General features: G+C 47.2%; 5 non-coding genes and 1 pseudogene across 5 annotated transcripts; 4 read left to right on the forward strand and 2 right to left on the reverse strand.

Moving 5' to 3' along the window:
* Window positions 1-714: 714 nt before the first annotated feature.
* Window positions 715-878, forward strand: LOC148671531 (U1 spliceosomal RNA). The gene has a single exon (XR_015939096.1). It is a non-coding gene; the product is annotated as a U1 spliceosomal RNA (small nuclear RNA).
* Window positions 879-3,952: 3,074 nt separating this feature from the next.
* Window positions 3,953-4,071, forward strand: LOC148671532 (5S ribosomal RNA). Its single transcript, XR_015938337.1, has one exon. It is a non-coding gene; the product is annotated as a 5S ribosomal RNA (ribosomal RNA).
* Window positions 4,072-4,689: 618 nt separating this feature from the next.
* Window positions 4,690-4,851, reverse strand: LOC148671533 (U1 spliceosomal RNA). Its single transcript, XR_015938769.1, has one exon. It is a non-coding gene; the product is annotated as a U1 spliceosomal RNA (small nuclear RNA).
* Window positions 4,852-5,928: 1,077 nt separating this feature from the next.
* Window positions 5,929-6,064, reverse strand: LOC148671534 (U1 spliceosomal RNA; annotated as a pseudogene).
* An 11,382-nt stretch (window positions 6,065-17,446) lies between these two features.
* trnaw-cca (transfer RNA tryptophan (anticodon CCA)) lies at window positions 17,447-17,518 on the forward strand. The gene has a single exon. It is a non-coding gene; the product is annotated as a tRNA-Trp (tRNA).
* A 1,570-nt stretch (window positions 17,519-19,088) lies between these two features.
* Window positions 19,089-19,162, forward strand: trnan-guu (transfer RNA asparagine (anticodon GUU)). Its single transcript has one exon. It is a non-coding gene; the product is annotated as a tRNA-Asn (tRNA).
* Window positions 19,163-19,431: the final 269 nt, after the last annotated feature.

Consider the following 19,431-nt stretch of genomic DNA (forward strand, 5'->3'; position numbering starts at 1 on the left):
ACGGGCTGTTCCTGTGCCCCAATTAACACTTTACAGGTGCCATTCCCCGGCATTGTGGCCATTGTCGGTGGTCACACGCGATAAGGTGGAGGAGAGCGGGGCATGCCCAGCGCCAGACATTCAAGGAGGGGGCTGTGCGAGGTGAGGTGAGGTGCGACACGCCGGAGCCCCGACGCTGCTAATGCGGAGCACTTGTTGAACTGGCATTGAAAGGACGTGTGCGCACGGAGCGAGCCTTCCCTGCAGCGGAGTGTGGAAACTTTCTCCCCGCGCTGCAGGAGTTGTGTGCGCTCCAGCGGTGCCGAGAGAACAGCACAGAAGGCAGCAGGCTCTGGAGAGCGGGTAAGAGACGGAGCCTTGTGGGCAGGCGAGCAGGCCCGTTTTTTGGAAATTGCTGAAAAGGCTCCGGTGTTTGTTCGGTGTGTGGCAGGTGCACGACGCGAGCTTGCGTAGCGATCTGCCGGTCTGGTGTTATACAAATGAGGCCGAATTCCATCCCGGGACATGCTGCGAATGCGCATTGGCGACTGCAGATGTGTAGGAAACGCTGCGCTCGTTTTCTCGTTTTGCCCACCCTTTTGAGTGTTAGTGTGGCGTGTGAGTTTGCGAAAGAGTGGGCCCAGCAGGAGGCGGTGGTGTGCGGAGCGAGGAGCTGGCCTAGGCTGCGCGCTTTGTGCTGTGGGTGCAGGCCGCTTGCAGGGGCTTGTACATTTCATACTTACCTGGCAGGGGAGATACCTTGATCAAGAAGGAGGTTCACCCAGAGCGAGGCTCGGCCATTGCACTCCGGCTGTGCTGACCCCTGCGAATTCCCCAAATGTGGGAATCTCGACTGCATAATTTCTGGTAGTGGGGGACTGCGTTCGCGCTCTCCCCTGATGTGCTTGGTCCAATATTGGATACGGAAGAGTTACGATACCACGAGCTGCGATAGGATCCCAGTTCGAAAGGAGTCGATGCCACTGCTGGTTCCCGGTTTCTTTTAGTTAGAGGTCCGGAGAAGCATTTCAAGCTGGTTACACTACTCCTTCCGGACATTCATTCACTTTTCAGTCAGTCGTTTTGCTGTAGTCTGAATTATTTAGGCTGATTATCGAGGTTAGCCTTTATTTGGTCATGGGGGCCTTGGTAGTGTATGCTAATTCTCAAGACAGTTTCACCCGTTTTCTGATTGCTAGGTTCTGTACCAGTCTAGACATGTCAAACAGTGAATGGCTGTACCTCTATTGTATCCGTGCTCAATGAATGAAATCAGTAATAAATGAATATATGTATAGTTATACAAAAAACAAGTGGTTTATCGACTCATCTTCATTTGCAGATTTAGAGGCGGCTTCGATATTCGTTTTACAAACATTTTTTTGAGACCCCTGCTGGCCGAGAGAGCAAAAGCTTGCAGCACCTGGTATTCCCAGGCAGTCTCCCGTCCAAGTACTAACCAGGCCCAACGCTGCTAAATGTCCCTGTTTGCCACAGGTCTTGCAGCATTTCACAGTGCAGGACGATGCCAGGTGTCCCACAGCACCACAGCGCCGACACACCTTTGGTTGTCCCACAAAAAAAAACATAGCCATTGCAGGCGCCCAGCCGGATTGTAGAGGGCAGGTGCCTTAAGCCTCCATTTACATTGTCCGGTAGCAAGCGAACCTCGAATTTCCTTGCTCCTGTTTTTATACCGTCAACATCTCTAACATCTCTAACCTCAGTTCCATGGTGGACGGTGAACCGTTTTCCTCTCTCTCTGTGTCAGAGGCTGCAAGTTGATCTTCTCAAGGGCAGGAACTTTCCCTCTTTTTGCCTCAAACACATCCACACATTGTTCAAACAGAGAATAGGTAGCAAAAACAACCTCAAATGCTTTCTGACCTGGGAGAGTGAAGATGAAATCCAAGTGCCGAGGTTCAAAGCCAAGTTCCTTCTGCAACACTTTCCTGCTGAACTGCATACGATCCATGAAGAGATCATCCAAAAGCTCAAAACGCACAGCATTCTTGCAGGATCCAAAAGTTGCCATTTCGTGATCTGAAAAACAAACACTGCTTCCACAAAACAAGAAAACAACCCAACTACTCCACCTACAGGCTGATCAAGGTATCTCCCCTGCCAGGTAAGTATGAGCTGTACATGCCCCTGCAAGCGGCCTGCACCCACAGCACAAAGCGCGCAGGCTAGGCCAGCTCCTCGCCCCGCACACCGCCGACCCCTGCTGGGCCAACTATTTCGCACACTCACACGCCACACTAACACTCAAAAGGGTGGGCACAACGAGAAAACGAGCGCGCCGTTTCCTACACATCTGCAGTCGCCAATGTGCATTCGCAGCATGTCCCGGGACGCAATTTGGCCTCATTTGCATAACACCAGACCGGCAGATCGCTACGCAAGCTCGCGTCGTGCGCCTGCCACACACCAAACAAACACCGGAGCCTTTTCATCAATTTCCAAAAAACGGGCCTGCTTGCCTGCCCACAAGGCTCCGTCTCTTACCCGCTCTCCAGAGCCTGCTGCCTTCTGTGCTGTTCTCTCGGCACCGCTGCAGCGCACACAACTCCTGCAGCGCGGGGAGAAAGTTTCCACACTCCGCTGCAGGGAAGGCTCGCTCCGTGCGCACACGTCCTTTCAATGCCAGTTCAACAAGTGCTCCGCATTAGCAGCGTCGGGGCTCCGGCGTGTCGCACCTCACCTCACCTCGCACAGCCCCCTCCTTGAATGTCTGGCGCTGGGCATGCCCCGCTCTCCTCCACCTTATCTTATCGCGTGTGACCACCGACAATGGCCACAATGCCGGGGAATGGCACCTGTAAAGTGTTAATTGGGGCACAGGAACAGCCCGTCTCGTCTCGGGGGCCGGCTTCAAAGACAATACAGCAAACACAGCGGGGCGGGGGAAGTAGACGACACGACACATGCAGGTACATTCAGCTCCGACGGGAACGAGTCATTTGTCGGTCTTTTCAAGTGCTGGGAGCCGAGTAATCCTTCGCTTGTATCGTTTCTCCCCGGTGACTAGATCTCACCCTGCGACTCTCGACTGGGCTCACCCACGGCAGCCCAGCAGGTGTGAGCCTAGCCGGCACCCGGATGGGAGATTCCCCCCGGAAAAGCTCAGGTTGCTGCTGCTCCTGCAAGAGGTCTGACTGGGACCAGTAGGGAGCGCTCACCCTGCGGTCTGTGTGGCTTTCTTATGCCCCAGCATCCTGATGGCGACACTCTGCTGCACAAACAGGCGCCGTCCTTCGGGGGAGGCGTAAAACCGAGGTCCCGACCCTCCTTGGCCATTAAGAAATCCCAGGGTGTCTCTCAAAAAGAGACGCCGGGGGTGTCACTCTGGTGTTAGTGTTCCCCTTTACCAATCAGTCGGGGTCTCCTCCTAATCCCCGTCTCATATGTAACAAGCAATGACGAGGCCCCCCTGTCCCGCGATATTGTACTCCTGGCCGCTGGCTGGCGCTGTGAGATTTAGTACTCGCGCAAGAGACCGGGGGCAGAGCGCGAACGCGGTCCCCCGCCCCCCACAAAGTGTGCGCTCCAGGTTCCCTCTCGGGGCTCTGCAACACAGCGGAAAGGCAGCGAGAAGGAGCCTCTTGCTCTGACGCCGCAAGGCCACAAGAGGGCGGAGGCGCCGCGCGCCCGGCCGACGTGTTGGACTGGTGCGCTTTATGTGCTGAAATAAACACGCGACAGCCCAGAAATGTTTTGAGTGCTGTGCACTGGAGGTTTTTGTCTTGTGAAGACTTGCCTTGTGCTCCTCCGAGCAGTTTGTTTGTTCTCCTCCAGTGCGGGACAAGCCAACACAAGGGAGCACATTCGCCAACATCCAGGTACGCAATGCGATTTGGAAAGAAGCTCCTTTCCAAAGAGTTGCACACGAACGATCCTTCAGTCCCGCTCGGGGGGCACGGAGCCCCAGCCACACACAGCTTCAAGTAGCGAGTCAGGCGCCATGGCTTTCGCTTGTGGCCACACAACCCTGAATGTGCCCGATCTGGTCTGATCTCGGAAGCTAAGCAGGGTTGGGCCTGGTTAGTACTTGGATGGGAGACCGCCTGGGAATACCAGGTGCTGCAAGCTTTGTTCTCCTGGCCAGCAGGGGTCGCCATTGGTGCCATAGGCTTTGGTAGGAAAACCTGGAGGATGGAAAGGTGATCTATAACCTCATTTCTAGAGATGTTTTGTTGCTATGGCATGTGTGTGACCCATATAAAAAAAAACGTTTGTAAAACGAATATCGAAGCCGCCTCTAAATCTGCAAATGAAGATGAGTCGATAAACCACTTGTTTTTTGTATAACTATACATATATTCATTTATTACTGATTTCATTCATTGAGCACGGATACAATAGAGGTACAGCCATTCACTGTTTGACATGTCTGCACTGGTACAGAACCTAGCAATCAGAAAACGGGTGAAACTGTCTTGAGAATTAGCATACAGTACCGAGGTCCCCAAGACCAAATAAAGGCTAACCTCGATAATCAGCCTAAATAATTCAGACTACAGCAAAACGACTGACTGAAAAGGGAATGAATGTCCGGAAGGAGTAGTGTAACCAGCTTGAAATGCTTCTCCGGACCTCTAACTAAAAGAAACCGGGAACCAGCAGTGGCATCGACTCCTTTCGAACTGGGATCCTATCGCAGCTCGTGGTGTCGTAACTCTTCCGTGTCTGATATTGGACCAAGCACATCAGAGGAGAGCGCGAACGCAGTCCCCCACTACCAGAAATTATGCAGTCGAGATTCCCACATTTAGGGAATTCGCAGGGGTCAGCACAGGGAGTGCAATGGGCGAGCCTCGCTCTGGGTGAAGCTCCTTCTTGATCAAGGTATCTCCCCTGCCAGGTAAGTATGAGCTGTACAAGACCCTGCAAGCGGCCCGCACCCACAGCACAAAGCGCGCAGCCTAGGCCAGCTCCTCGCCCCGCACACCACCGCCTCCTGCTGGGCCCACTCTTTCGCACACTCACACGCCACACTAACACTCAAAAGGGTGGGCAAAACGAGAAAACGAGCGCACCGTTTCCTACACATCTGCAGTCGCCAATGCGCATTCGCAGCATGTCCCGGGACGCAATTCGGCCTCATTTGCATAACACCAGACTAGCAGATCGCTACGCAAGCTCGCGTCGAGCACCTGCCACACACCGAACAAAGACCAGAGCCTTTTCAGCAATTTCCAAAAAACGGGCCTGCTCGCCTGCCCACAAGGCTCCATCTCTTACCCGCTCTCCAGAGCCTGCTGTCTTCTGTGCTGTTCTCTCGGCACCGCTGCAGCGCACACAACTCCTGCAGCGCGGGGAGAAGGTTTCCACGCTCCGCCTCAGGGATGGCTTGCTCCGTGCGCACACGTCCTTTCAATGCCAGTTCAACAAGTACTCCGCATTAGCAGCGTCGGGGCTCCGGCGTGTCGCACCTCACCTCACCTCGCACAGCCCCCTCCTTGAATGTCTGGCGCTGGGCATGCCCCGCTCTCCTCCACCTTATCGCGTGTGACCACCGACAATGGCCACAATGCCGGGGAATGGCACCTGTAAAGTGTTAATTGGGGCACAGGAACAGCCCGTCTCGTCTCGGGGGCCGGCTTCAAAGACAATACAGCAAACACAGTGGGGCGGGGGAAGTAGACGACACGACACATGCAGGTACATTCAGCTCCGGCGGGAACGAGTCATTTGTCGGTCTTTTCAAGTGCTGGGAGCCGAGTAATTCTTCACTTGTATACATAATGCAGACTACAGCAAAACGACTGACTTTGAAAAGGGAATGAATGTCCGGAAGGAGTAGTGTAACCAGCTTGAAATGCTTCTACGGACCTCTAACGGAAAGAAACCGGGAACCAGCAGTGGCATCGACTCCTTTCGAACTGGGATCCTATGGCAGCTCGTGGTGTCGTAACTTTTCCTTATCCGATATTGGACCAAGCACATCAGGGGAGAGCACGAACGCAGTCCCCCACTACCAGAAATTATGCAGTCGACATTTCCACATTTGGGGAATTCGCAGGGGTCAGCACAGCCGGAGTGCAATGGCCGAGCCTCACCCTGGGTGAACCGATTTAACTTATAAAGAACTTTATTTTCTTTTCACAAAAAAAAATACAGGACATCACAAATTAGGGGTCTGCCTATTATTCTGGGGTGCAACGAAATCTTCCAGTTTTTGGACGCTGACATCTCGGAGGGGAATATGGCCAATTGGGTGAGATCTTAGAAAACTTTTAACTGTCCCATAAATTGCAGGGCATGTGTCAGAGAGTGGGACATCCAGCTTGGGTCTGACACCCCACACTCTGAACAGCTCCCTACCTACCTAGAGCCTGGCAAAATAAGTCCAGGTACGCGCTTCAGGTGCTGTTGCAAAGCCTCTCAGCACAAAGGCCAGGAAAATGCACAGCAGCTTCGTACAATATGAGGGACAGACTTCCCCCCTGAGAGTAGCGGCCTGTACATTATTTCCCTTCTGAGTCTTTCCTGCTTCCCACCCCATAGAAAATGAAACATCCATCTTCTCAGCACCGCCGCAACATGGTGTGGGATTGGGAAGGTAGAAGCCAGAAAATTCAAGATAGGCAAGAGCTTGGCTTTGATGACCAACACTTCCCTGTCATTGTGAGGTCTCGGTCCTTCCATTGCATCAGTTTTTTGTTCCCATCTCTTCTCCAAAATACACCCTCAGGACCTTAATTCTCTTCTCTTGCAGCCTGAGATCATGCCCTTCTTTTGGCTCCCTCCAGTTCTGATAAAAAATCTCACTCTTAGATTTGTTAATTTTTGCAGAGGAAGCCAAAGGGAAACGATCACAGCACTGCAGAGCTCTGGTAATTGAGACATTGTCAGAGAGGAGCAGGGTGACGTCATCCATTTATAGAGATGTCTTTACCTCTCCCTCCCCCCCACTTCCAGGCACTGGTATCCCATTAAAGGCCTGATCCTGGCGCAAGGCACAGGCTAAGGGCTCCATAGCCAAAACAAATAAAAAGGGGGATAATGGGCAGCCCTGCCTCACCCCTGAACAGACTTCAAAGGGGCGTGATCTACTGCCATTAACCATTACTCTGCTGTTGCTACCTGTGTACAGCAGGTTAATTCACTTTCTCATGATGGGGCCAAACTTCATGTGCTCAAGTACCGATGTTAAGTACTGCTGGTTTAGGCGGTCAAAGGCCTTTTCTAGGTCTACACCTAAAATGCACAGAGGGAGGGAGCGGTCCTCTGAGTACAGACAGACATCCCTCAACAAAGGCCAGGTTGTCACTCATCAGGCGTCCTGCTATCCCACAAGTCTGTTCTTTCCCTACCAGTGAGGTCACTACATTTTGTAAGCACAGGAAAAGGGCTTTGGACAGGATCTTAGTGTCCACGCCTAACAGGCTGAGGGGTCTCCAGTTCTTTATGTCATTCTTTGCTCCTTTCTTAAACAAGAGAGAGATAGTGCCTTCTCTTAAGGAGTCAGGCAACAATTCTGTCTTATAGCTTTCCTCGAAAAGGAGCATTAGCGGATCCTGAAGCAGATCCCAAAAGGTGCAATAAAATTCCTTAGGGAGCCCGTCAGCACCCGGAGTTTTCCCTTTCTGTAAGCTCTCCATAGCCTCTCAGCTCTTCTACTGTCAAATCTCTCTCAAGTACTTCCCTATCTTCTTCACTCAAAACGTTTTCTAGCTTTGAGGTAAAAAAATGAATTTCTTCATCCTTTACCTCTGTACAGTCTTGAGTAGAAGGCCTCGATGCAGGAGAGGATAGCACTCGGCTCTGTTCTCTCTCTTCCCTCCTCATCAACCAAACTTTCCATGACAGACTTGGAGCCTACCACTTTCCTGAAAAAGAAGCGAGTACACTTCTCATTTTCTTCCAAGAACTGCACTCAGCTTCTTAACAGCACTCCTCGACTACTTTCTTGGGCTATGCTCCGGATGTCCTTTTTTAAAAGGGTGATACCTCGAGCACATTGAAGCCACTGTGCAGCATCGTGTAGAGACTCTGCAGCTGCCTCTGTTTCCTGGCTAGCACTCCTCTCCGTCTGGCAGCAGCCTTCCTTCCCTCAGCCATGAAAGAGGCCCTTGTCCTCACCTTCACCTCCTCCCACCACTCTCCTACTGACCCATACAGACTCTGCAAGGACAGCCACTGTGATAGTTTCTCCTTGTAGCGGGACACTACCCCGTCATTCTCTAGCAGCTTTGTGTTGAGTTTCCAGAGGCCTGGGCCAAAGACAGTCCCGCCCTGGAGTTCCACTCTACACCCTAAAGCTTGGTGATCTGAGAAGAAGACAGGCTGAAGAGTGACCCCAACAACTTTCACTCTCTCTGAGACAAAGCAATAGTCAATTCTGGAGCTGCTATTCCTTCCTGACCATGTATATCCTGCTGTTGTGGGATATATACATCTATATGTGTCTGAGAGTTTAAAGTCTTGAACTAAGTTTTGCAGGGCCAGTGAGCTGGAATCCAATTTTTTCGGCCTTTTGGCTAAGATCAAGCAACGTTCTCTCTCTCTGCTCTCTCCTCTCCCCTCCCCCTTTCTCTTGCTTCTCCTCCTTGGCCTCTTGGCTGGGAGTAGGTACTCGTGGCCTGCCCGCAGTGCTTGCTTTCTTCCTCGAGACTCAGAAGCGCTATCCGCTCCCTCTCTCTGCTTCCTTGGCCTCTTGGCAGAAGAGGAAGGACAAAAGAAAAGAGTGGTAAGGGAGAACCGTTTCCTCGTCCTAGAGGAAACGGAACTTTCTTCCCCCGAGGCCCAGGAACAACCGGAGGAGGCAGCCCAGGAAATGGAAACCCTCCTCCCGAGGCCCAAAGACGACAGGAAGTGACAGCCCAGGAAACAGAACCCCCCTCCCCCGAGTCCAACGGACAACAGGAGGAGGCAGCCCAGGAAGTCGGAACCCCCTCCCCCGAGGCCCATGAACAACACGAAGAGGCAGCCCAGGAAGTGGAGCCCCCCTCCCCCAAGGCCCAGGAGCAACTGGAGGTCCCCGAAACTCCTAGAGAAAGGGAAGAAAAAAGCCTTCCCGAAGCGGTGGTGGAGAGTATCCTCAAGGAAGACGAGGACTACTTTGAAGCTGCCCTGGAGCCGGGACTGATGGTAGAGCTGGACCTGTCCAGCATGTTTACCTTTCAGTCCCCAGCGAGACCTGGAGGGAGCCCAGCATATTCCCCCCAGGACCCGAACGAGAGGAGTTACATCTAGGCTAAACAGTGCCCAGATGTAGACTCCCAAGTTTTCCACTGTAAGCACAAAGAGAGGAGGTTCAACTATCACTTGTTTAATCATGATTGTGAAACTTACCATTCTAACAACTAACGTGAGAGGGCTAATAGACCCGTTGAAAAGACAGGGAGTCTTTCATGATCTGGCCTCAAAGTCTTTCTCAGTTTGTTTCTTACAGGAGGTCCACCTGAAGGATGAAAGTGACAAGCTGACATTCAGCAGGGAATGGACGAAGGGAGAATCATGCTGGAGCGTAGGAGGGGTCCACTCATCTGGAGTGGGAATTCTCCTCGGAGACCCAGAGATGAAGCTGGTTTCCTCCTTCTTGGTGGTGCAGGGCCGGATCCTGGTCGCAGACATCGACTGGAGGGGGCAGAAGTTGAGAGCAATTAACGTCTATGCTCTGACAGAACCCTCTATCCTGAAGGAAGTGTTTGCTGACCTGGCCAGCTGCTGCACCACCAACAGACAGGTGGTGCTTGGCGGGGACTTCAACGTCGACCGGGAGAAGGGGAGCGATGCTAGCTCGGCAGAGCTGGAGTCGCTACTCAAGCAGTTCTCCCTGGTAGACGGTTTCAGACGGTGCCGCCCTAACGACGCCAGAACAACATGGAAAAACTCCCGGGGAGTGTGCAGCCGCCTGGACTACATCTTTCTGCACACGACCTGCTCCCTGGAGTCGGCGACGGTGTCCCCGGAGTGGTATTCCAGCCACGAGCGCTTGACGGTGGTGGCTAACACCAACCTGCCGGCATTCGGTCGTGGGTACTGGAAGCTGAACCGGGAGATACTGGAGGAAGACGACTTCAAGGCACTGTTCCGTAAAGACTACGCGAGCTGGGTCGATCTGAGAGACGGCTACAGCTCCCTGGTGGAATGGTGGGAGTCGGTGACAGACAGGACCTGAACCCTGGCGCAGACGTACTGCAGACGGAAGGCGGCCAGGGAGAGGAAGGAAGCTGCACGACTCCAGAGACAACTAGAGGAGGAGTACAGCTCGGCTAACGGGGGAGGAGCCTTCAATTCAGCCCGGGCACGGGACCTGAAGGAAAGGCTCCGCAAACACAATCAGGTCAGAGGAGCCCAGAAAAAGAGGGTGATCCACGGCCTGAGACGGGGAGATGGAGAGGAAGTGCTGGACGAGAGCGACAAGGTAGAAGCGGCCACCGCTTTCTACACGGAGCTCTTTTCAGAAAAGCAGACGGAGGTGGAGTCAGGCGATGCTCAGAATACTGGGGGTTTCCTTCCAGAGCCAGGACAATGAGACCAATAACTGGACCAAGAGGATCGCCAAGATGAATGGGAAGCTGGGTCTGTGGAAAACGCGGTCGCTGTCCTACACAGGGAAAGTGATGGTGTTGAAAGCAGACATCCTGCCGGCTTTGGTTTACCTGGCGGTGGTGTACCCGCTGCCGGCCAGACTCAGACGAGCGCTGCAAGGGATGATCTTCTGCTTCGTCTGGGGAGGCAATTACGAGTACATCACGAGAAACCGGATGTGTCAGCCGGTCGAGGAAGGGGTTCGAGATGTCCCACATTTCACCCTGAAACTCAACTGCATCTTCTACTGCAACCTCTGTCGGGCGCTGCAGGAGCCCATTGGCCACAAGTACCAGTACTTTGTCAGGCTGTGGCTCTCCGTCCCGATGAGGCACTTGGTCCAGTGGTCAAACACTGGGCCCAAGGCAGAGAGGCGACCGAAGTTCTACACCCACGCTGTCAAGTGGAGCAGGAGGTACAAGGCCACGAGACAGCCAGAGCTCTGCACCAACCACAGAGCCCTGTACAAAGAGGTGAGGGGGCATTTGGTCGCTGACGAAAGGCTGCAGGTTCCCAGACAAGTCTGGGAAAGGACACAGCCCAAAGAACTTGACAACCAACTGAAGGACCTCAACTGGATGGCTGTGCACAAGAGACTGGCTACCAGAGAGTTCAGGCTTCAAACATAAAGATATAAATTTTTTATTTTATGTGAAGAATCACCAACAAGTGGGACACAATTGTGAAGTGGAACGAAATCTATTGGATTTTTGAAACTTTTTTAACTAATAAAAAAATGAAAAGTGGGGCGTGCAAAATTATTCGGCCCCCTTGCGTTAATACTTTGTAGAGCCACCTTTTGCTGCGATTACAGCTGCAAGTCGCTTGGGGTATGTCTCTATCAGTTTTGCACATCGAGAGACTGAAATTCTTGCCCATTCTTCCTTGCAAAACAGCTCGAGCTCAGTGAGGTTGGATGGAGAGCGTTTGTGAACAGCAGTTTTCAGCTCTTTCCACAGATTCTCCATTGGATTCAGGTCTGGACTTTGACTTGGCCATTCAAACACCTGGATACGTTTATTTGTGAACCATTCCTTTGTAGATTTTGCTGTATGTTTGGGATCATTGTCTTGTTGGAAGATAAATCTCCGTCCCAGTTTCAGGTCTTTTGCAGACTCCAACAGGTTTTCATCCAGAATGGTCCTGTATTTGGCTGCATCCATCTTCCCCTCAATTTTAACCATCTTCCCTGTCCCTGCTGAAGAAAAGCAGGCCCAAACCATGATGCTGCCACCACCATGTTTGACAGTGGGGATGGTGTGTTGAGGGTGATGAGCTGTGTTGCTTTTACGCCAAACATATCGTTTTGCATTGTGGCCAAAAAGTTCGATTTTGGTTTCATCTGACCAGAGCACCTTCTTCCACATGTTTGGGGTGTCTCCCAGGTGGCTTGTGGCAAACTTTAGACGAGACTTTTTATGGATATCTTTGAGAAATGGCTTTCTTCTTGCCACTCTTCCATAAAGGCCAGATTTGTGCAGTGTAAGACTGATTGTTGTCCTATGGACAGACTCTCCCACCTCAGCTGTAGTTCTCTGCAGTTCATCCAGAGTGATCATGGGCCTCTTGGCTGCATCTCTGATCAGTCTTCTCCTTGTCTGAGCTGAAAGTTTAGAGGGACGGCCAGGTCTTGGTAGATTTGCAGTGGTCTGATACTCCTTCCATTTCAAGATGATCGCTTGCACAGTGCTCCTTGGGATATTTGAAGCTTGGGAAATCTTTTTGTATCCAAATCCGGCTTTAAACTTCTCCACAACAGTATTACGGACCTGCCTGGTGTGTTCCTTGGTCTTCATGATGCTCTCTGCGCTTTCAACAGAACCTTGAGACTATCACAGAGCAGGTGCATTTATACAGAGACTTGATTACACACAGGTGGATTCTATTTATCACCATCAGTCATTTAGGACAACATTGGATCATTCAGAGATCCTCGCTGAACTTCTGGAGTGAGTTTGCTGCACTGAAAGTAAAGGGGCCGAATAATTTTGCACGCCCCACTTTTCATTTTTTTATTAGTTAAAAAAGTTTCGAAAATCCAATAGATTTCGTTCCACTTCACAATTGTGTCCCACTTGTTGGTGATTCTTCACATAAAATAAAAAAATTATATCTTTATGTTTGAAGCCTGAAATGTGGCAAAAGGTTGAAAAGTTCAAGGGGGCCGAATACTTTCGCAAGGCACTGTACATACATTTATCAACTTGGAATATATTTTTTTAGCTCTAGGATACAGTTACCTAAATAATAATAAGAATAATCATTGTTTAATTTCGGTTTGAACATTTTTTACACTAAACGCACTGTGGTAATTGATCGATACAGTCTTTATTGACTGTTTTCTAGATATTTAAAACAGGATCAAAAACAGAAAAAGAACCAGTACTCACCAATCGGTGAAGTTAATCGTTTATTCTACGGTTTTTCAATTGAATTAATTGGTTTTCGATAGATAAATGATCAATAACTCTCCTCCGTGCGCACCCTCCCGCGGTCTTGCTCTCTGATCCAGGTGCTCAGGCTGGTGTCTGTGACATTACAGCGCTCTTTCTAACAGAGCAGAGCGCGTCTCCGCTGGAGGAGACTCCTGTCCGGAGCCTGGGGGGCTTTTCTTACAGATATAACATCCCCCCCAAAAAAGAATACACCGGGCTGTGAAGAGAAGCAAATCATAACAGTTGTAAAAGGAGAGTGACAAACCAAGGAATGAAATTCATTAAACAGGAAAAAAAATAGTTTACTTCGCAGATGAATGTGTTACAAGGCGTACCTGTGTGGAGCAGTAGAGAACGAGTACAAGTCCCTGTAATAAGTGCATTTAAATGTTTTAAACGAATCATCAGAGTATAGAAGCCAGGAGGATCAGGAACCTGATCCTGGAGGTTAAAATGTGTATCCTGGTTTTATTTCCAGCCTGCTCTCAGTTCCATAGGTAGTCTGATTATTTAAATTAAATGTATAACTGTTACAATAATTCATCTAATTGTAAATTTATAAGACTGTGAGACACCTGTGAGAGACATATGAGAGCTGGTGATTCCCTGGGCTGGTGTGGAATCACACACAGACAGGTCTTCTTCTGTGTGATCTGAGTCCCACTGCTGAGAGCTACAGACTGGTCAACTGGTCACTACTGTAGACACGGTCATTGGCCCATCGGCTACTAATAATCAATATACAGTGTACTGACCAGAGTGTCACTACTTGTGTTTATTACATTAAAAGATAATTCCACACTCACGTGTGTTAGAAAACATTTATAAAACATGTTTGGAGATTGACATACAGTAAAGAAAGTAATACTGAAGGGCTGGAGGTCCTGGAAAGGGTTAATAGAAGCTTCTTGCTTCTGACCTGGAACAGAGTCCACAGCTGACAGATCAGTGAGTCTTGAGCCCAGTTCACAGAGAGGAGAACCAGGAGCTCTTCTCTGTCTCTAAGTGGCTGTGAGGAAGGAGAAAATGGGGAGATGTGACCTGAGTCCAGGCTGTTCCAGGATTGTCTGAACGTCCTCTGGTTCTGGATTGACGGATAAAAAGAAGTATGGAGCTTCTGTCCGATTGTCTCTGAGCTGTGAATCAGACTGAGAAGAGAATAATGATTTATTATTCTGCCTCTGATCATTTTTCTCTTTGCCAAGTGGTGTTACATCCCCTTCAGAAACTCTGCACAGACTGTCAGAGTGAGAGAAAAGTAGAGAGATGGACAGATAAGAGCACACGCAGCGAGAGATACATACGTCTTGATTTACTTTGAACCAAGTGTTCATTTCCTTTGTGGAACAAGTTGTTTCTGAACTTCAAGAAATTCATACAACTTCTGAAAGATAAAATATAAGTCTTGCTAATCAGGACAGAAGAAATACCGCAAGAAAATATCAGTGATTTTTCTCCTTTTAACGAAAAGTGGAGAAAAACAACGGCAGTGCATCTCCGTCATCTTAATTTAGCTTAATACAAGTATTCACTTCCTTTTCTGTGGATTACAGACTGCGAAAGATGAAATAAAGTTATTGGTTATTCATGGTCAGTGCAGAAGATATACTGCCGGCTGGCAGGAAAATGTCAGTATTTTATAATTCTTTAATTACAAACGTGTGAATGGCAAAAAGCAACGGGAGTGTGTCTCTATGCAGCTATTAAATGAAGGGCTGGTGGTTCAAACCCACTAAGGGACGAGCTTCAGACTGTTCCGCTGTAACCATAACCTCTGCTAAAACTTGATGGGATTTCTTCGCAAGCCCTCCTGAAATTTGCAGGAAATATGGATTTTACTCGTGTGGAACTACAAGTAAACAATTAAGTACCTGTCAATGTCCAAGAAAACCATTTTCACGTGTGGAATTTTATCTTCAACTGGCTGTCAGGAGAATTCATTTATACACCCGTTGTATCCTTAGCAAAAATATTTTAAAATTAGAACACAGATTTGTTGGAGAACTTGACAATCCTTGACAATCATTATTAAATGAGCATTATACAATTGTGTGTTGATATTTTGTATATGTACCTTAATTGTAATAAAATTAAACATAATTGCTTTGATATGGATGTTCATTTGAAGGATTTGAGGAAACTATCAAGGATCTCAGAACAACCAAAGATACATTTGGGCATCTGCTATTGGTAAAGATTAAAGAGTACTGTAAGTGTGAAGCTTGCACACACACGAGAGAAAAATCAGTTTTAATGTACTTCATTAAACTGATGGTGTGCTTATCAATCGTGCATAAAATGTACATAGCTGAGGATGGTTTCAATCAGTCAATTTCTGGATTAAGGGCCCAGCACGGTTCCGCTGCACCACTCTGCTAACAGATGTCTAAGTGTGATTCAACACAACTACTCTATCTTTGCTTTCTAAAAGTGTGCCCGAGATGGAAAAGTCTAAATGGTAAACGCAGACGTCACTTTGAGCACTTGGTCTTTTATAGTACAAATCATCACACGCTGCCTTACATGGCGTGTCTTCAAGATCGTTGTGAACCAAACCTTCTGCCAAACTGAATTTTTCGTCGTTAATTCCCAAATCTTCAATGTGAATCAGTGAAACGAAAACCAAGCCCATGTACACACTCGCGTCCTAGCGTGAAAGAAAAATGATGTAAGCATTTGAGAAATAACGAGAGTAGTCTGAACATCTCCAGCCTGTCAACTGCTCTACAAAGAGATCGCTCCCTCTACACCCACTTTATAACGCTGAAAATGATTCAGGAAGCACAGCAAAGTTCTAGAACCAGCGAATGCATCTGCATACATAAAATGTCAATTTTTCAAAAGTAAAATCTTCAGCTTTGAAAGATTGTCATCTATATATTTTCATTTTTCTCTTTTTTACATAACACGCTTTCGAGAAACAAACTGTCTTGTAATGAAGGCTGCATTAGAAAATGTGTATCTAGCTTTGTTAAATTAAAATCGGCACATCCCAGTGGACAAAAGATGTAGAATATATGGCTATTAAACGCATACTTTAGACGTATAAATGTGCTCTGTACCTGGTCTAGAATGAAATTCAAATATACATATATCGTTATACGTCAATTAGACATCTATGATTATATGTTTATTATACATAAATGGCTGGAGTTATATTATACGGATAAATTTAGAGGACTAATATACATATATAGTTAAAGGCCTATTATACATCAAATAAATATTTTATAGGTGTAGAAACTAGTAAATAAAGCCAATGATTTGTTTTAGAAATGTATTCTTAAAATATACAATTATTCACACCTGAAAAATATGTAGTTCAAATTATACATTATATACAATATTGTAATCAACAAATGGCTAATCATCATAAAAACACAACTAGTAAACTTCAGTTACAAATTCTAGTAACATGGCAATATATATAGTAATGACAAACAAACTAATCACATGATCCCGCTAAAATTTAACTCAAAACCACATTTCGATTCAAATATAAATTTTAACATTTACAACTTCTATATTTCCACGAAAATATAATTAATGCAGCACAAACGCTACTTTCTAAAAAAGACAGAATGAAACTGTTTGTTTTTGTGTTTCATGGTGATCCTCCTCTCGATACTAATGAAATGTTTAATATGATCCCTCGAGAAACAAAAAGGAGTCCATTTCCGCCTGGAATGATTGATGCCCCGTGGTACACTACGAGTTGCGTAAGGCTCTGTAACGCGCAGATGAGAAACTAACCTCTGCTTCTTCATTGTATACACAGAGAGCTATATATGCGAGCTTACTGCCTCCTACGGGCTCTGTATTTGTTAGCGGTACAAGACCGGACGTGGAGAAATGAAGTGAGGAGGGTGTGTACATTAAAAGGCTCATATCGTCCCTGGAAGGGCTCAAACCACCACCCTTTTGGTTAACAACCAAACCACAAAGACGCATGTACAGCTTAACACTTCTCGGTCTCAGTGAAAGTGATACTCCGTAAAATTTCCAGAGATTCATTTATTTTTAAAGGAAAATCACCAACAGCGGCCGAGATCTACTGGAGTTTTTTCATTCTATACTGCGATTTATGAAGGGTACCCTGTGAAAATACGAGTTTTGACGAGACGGGATGGACATATAAGGTCAAAAAGCTTGGGGAATTTAACTTTAAGGTGAAGACTGCGGGTTCAGTAGCAGCAGAACCTGATCAGTATCAGTTGACTCCGATATACTTTGAAAATGAACTTGGGGATTTAGAGTCAGACGTGCTACCGTTGCACCTTGGGGTACTTAATTTAAAAAAATAGAAAAAACAATCAGTGTTCCTGGATCTGTAATTGAGAACAACACCTGCACAAGAGCTGCGCAGGAAGAATAAAATGTGGTCTGGGAAGAAGAGACTCTCTTTGGAAGAGCTGCGCTCTTCATAGGAGATTTTTTTTTTGTGAAGCTGATTTGTCTCCTTTGGGGAATTCAAAGGTATGGACAGTCGTGACTTCGTGGCGCAACGGTAGCGCGTCTGACTCCAGATCAGAAGGCTGCGTGTTCAAATCACGTCGAGGTCAGCTGTTACTTTTTCAGGTTCTGCTGGTCCTGAACACGGAATTCACATCATGCAGTTGAGTTCTATCTGTACACCACATAGATAATCTAAACAAAATAGAGCAGTACAGGACACGCAGTGTGGAGCTCACACAGGCTTACAGTCTCCAGCATTGGAGTGAGGAGGAAAAAAAGAACTTTGTTTTTTTTTAAGAGAAAAGGCACAGTTCACATCTGCTTAACATCACGTCCAACTTTAGAGACAGCTACATCAGATAATGGAATCACAGAAGTTTCAGATAACTTTTTTTTTAATACAGGTTCAAGCAAACCTGAAAGTTAATGAGTTTCCGGACACTTTTGTTTTATTAAAAAGTGTCTGAAGCCTGAAAATGTAATTTGAAAAAAAAAACCGTTATTGGACATTAGCAGGTGCTTTTTGTAACGATTTGCTATTTCATGCTGGAAAACAAAGGAAACAGACCCAACGTTTGCTTTCAGGTGCGGTTCATTACATAATATACATCTATTACTGAGGAGCTATAATAAAATTTACACGAGCCAGGTAGAAGTCGAACCTATAATCTTATGATCCGAAATCAGACGCGTTGTTTATTAAACCGCTGGCATTTCACATGACTTGAATTTCCCCATAGTGTGCTCAGCGCCTCTACTAGTAATGCACCGCTCCGTCTAAAATTTCAAAGTGAGAAACATGTGTTTTCTGATTTTTTATGAGTTTTAAAATATAATCTCTTTAAATCAGACAAGGGGTTTATGTTTCGCACTGAAATTCCGATTGACTGAGAATTCAAAGAAAGACTGTTTTCTTCCACAACACCGTATAATTATCACATCCCCCAGACTCCCCAACCTCTCCAGACCTTGCTGGGTGAGCAATTGCTCTGATAAATTAGGTCACGTATCATGTTAAATCATTTCTTCTCAACACAACATTTCCTGGTGCACGTTTTCTCTATGAAAAAAAAAGACATTTTTCCCTTGCACGATTTCTCGTTTTTTATCAAAGCGTACAGAAATAAAAAAGAAGAAGAAATAGTGTCGCAAAAGAACTCTGTCGCCCTTGGGAGATGTCAAACGCATTGGACATGAAAATGCCAGATAAAAGCCAGTTCTCTTCGTTTCTCAGTGTCGGGGCTGCTATGTAAAAGAGGCAATTTGCTCTGAGCGCAGGTTCAGCGCTTACTGAACGCAGATGTCTCAGAGCGGTGTGTCCAAGTGGCTGTAAAAGGTGATGGTTGTCCTGTCACCGTAGCCTAGTTGGATAAAGCGCTTCTCTATTAACCAAAAGAACCGAGATTCAAATCCCAGCCGTGTCTTTCTTCCTATCTTGTAGTACAGAACGTATCATTTCGGGCAATCACAAAGGGCTTAATTTCGTTAAATGCAGGTGTTCATTTTCTTTCTGGAAAACTTTTTTTCCGTTTTTGATGAAATTCACACAGCTTGCGAAAAATGAAATTCAATTCTTGGTTATCAGTGCAGAAGAAATATTACCGGCTGGCAAAATAAACGGTAAGAGATTTTTTTTTAACCGAAAACCTCTGATTCGAGAAAAGAGCACACCAGTCAGTCTCTGTGGCGCAATCGGTTAGCGCGTTCGGCTGTTAACTGAAAGGTTGGTGGTTCGAGTCCACCCAGCGATGGGATTCTTCTGTAATGTAAGTGTTGTCTGAAATCAATTGGATTTCTCGGCGAAACCATAACCATTTTAATATATGCAGGAAATGCGAGTGTTTAACACGTGTCAGGGTCACCGGGAAATGTCCAATAATGCCCAACATTGCAACTCCCCAGAAAACCATATTCACTCAAAAAAAATTATCGTTGAATCTTCATTTATACTCCAGTTGAATCCTCTGCTGAAATATTTTAAAAATACAATGCAGGTTTGTTTGAGAACTTGACAAGCATT

This window comes from Lepisosteus platostomus, chromosome 5, assembly GCF_059453375.1.
Source record: "Lepisosteus platostomus isolate fLepPlt1 chromosome 5, fLepPlt1.hap1, whole genome shotgun sequence".
In the NCBI taxonomy this organism is placed as follows: Eukaryota; Metazoa; Chordata; class Actinopteri; order Semionotiformes; family Lepisosteidae; genus Lepisosteus; species Lepisosteus platostomus.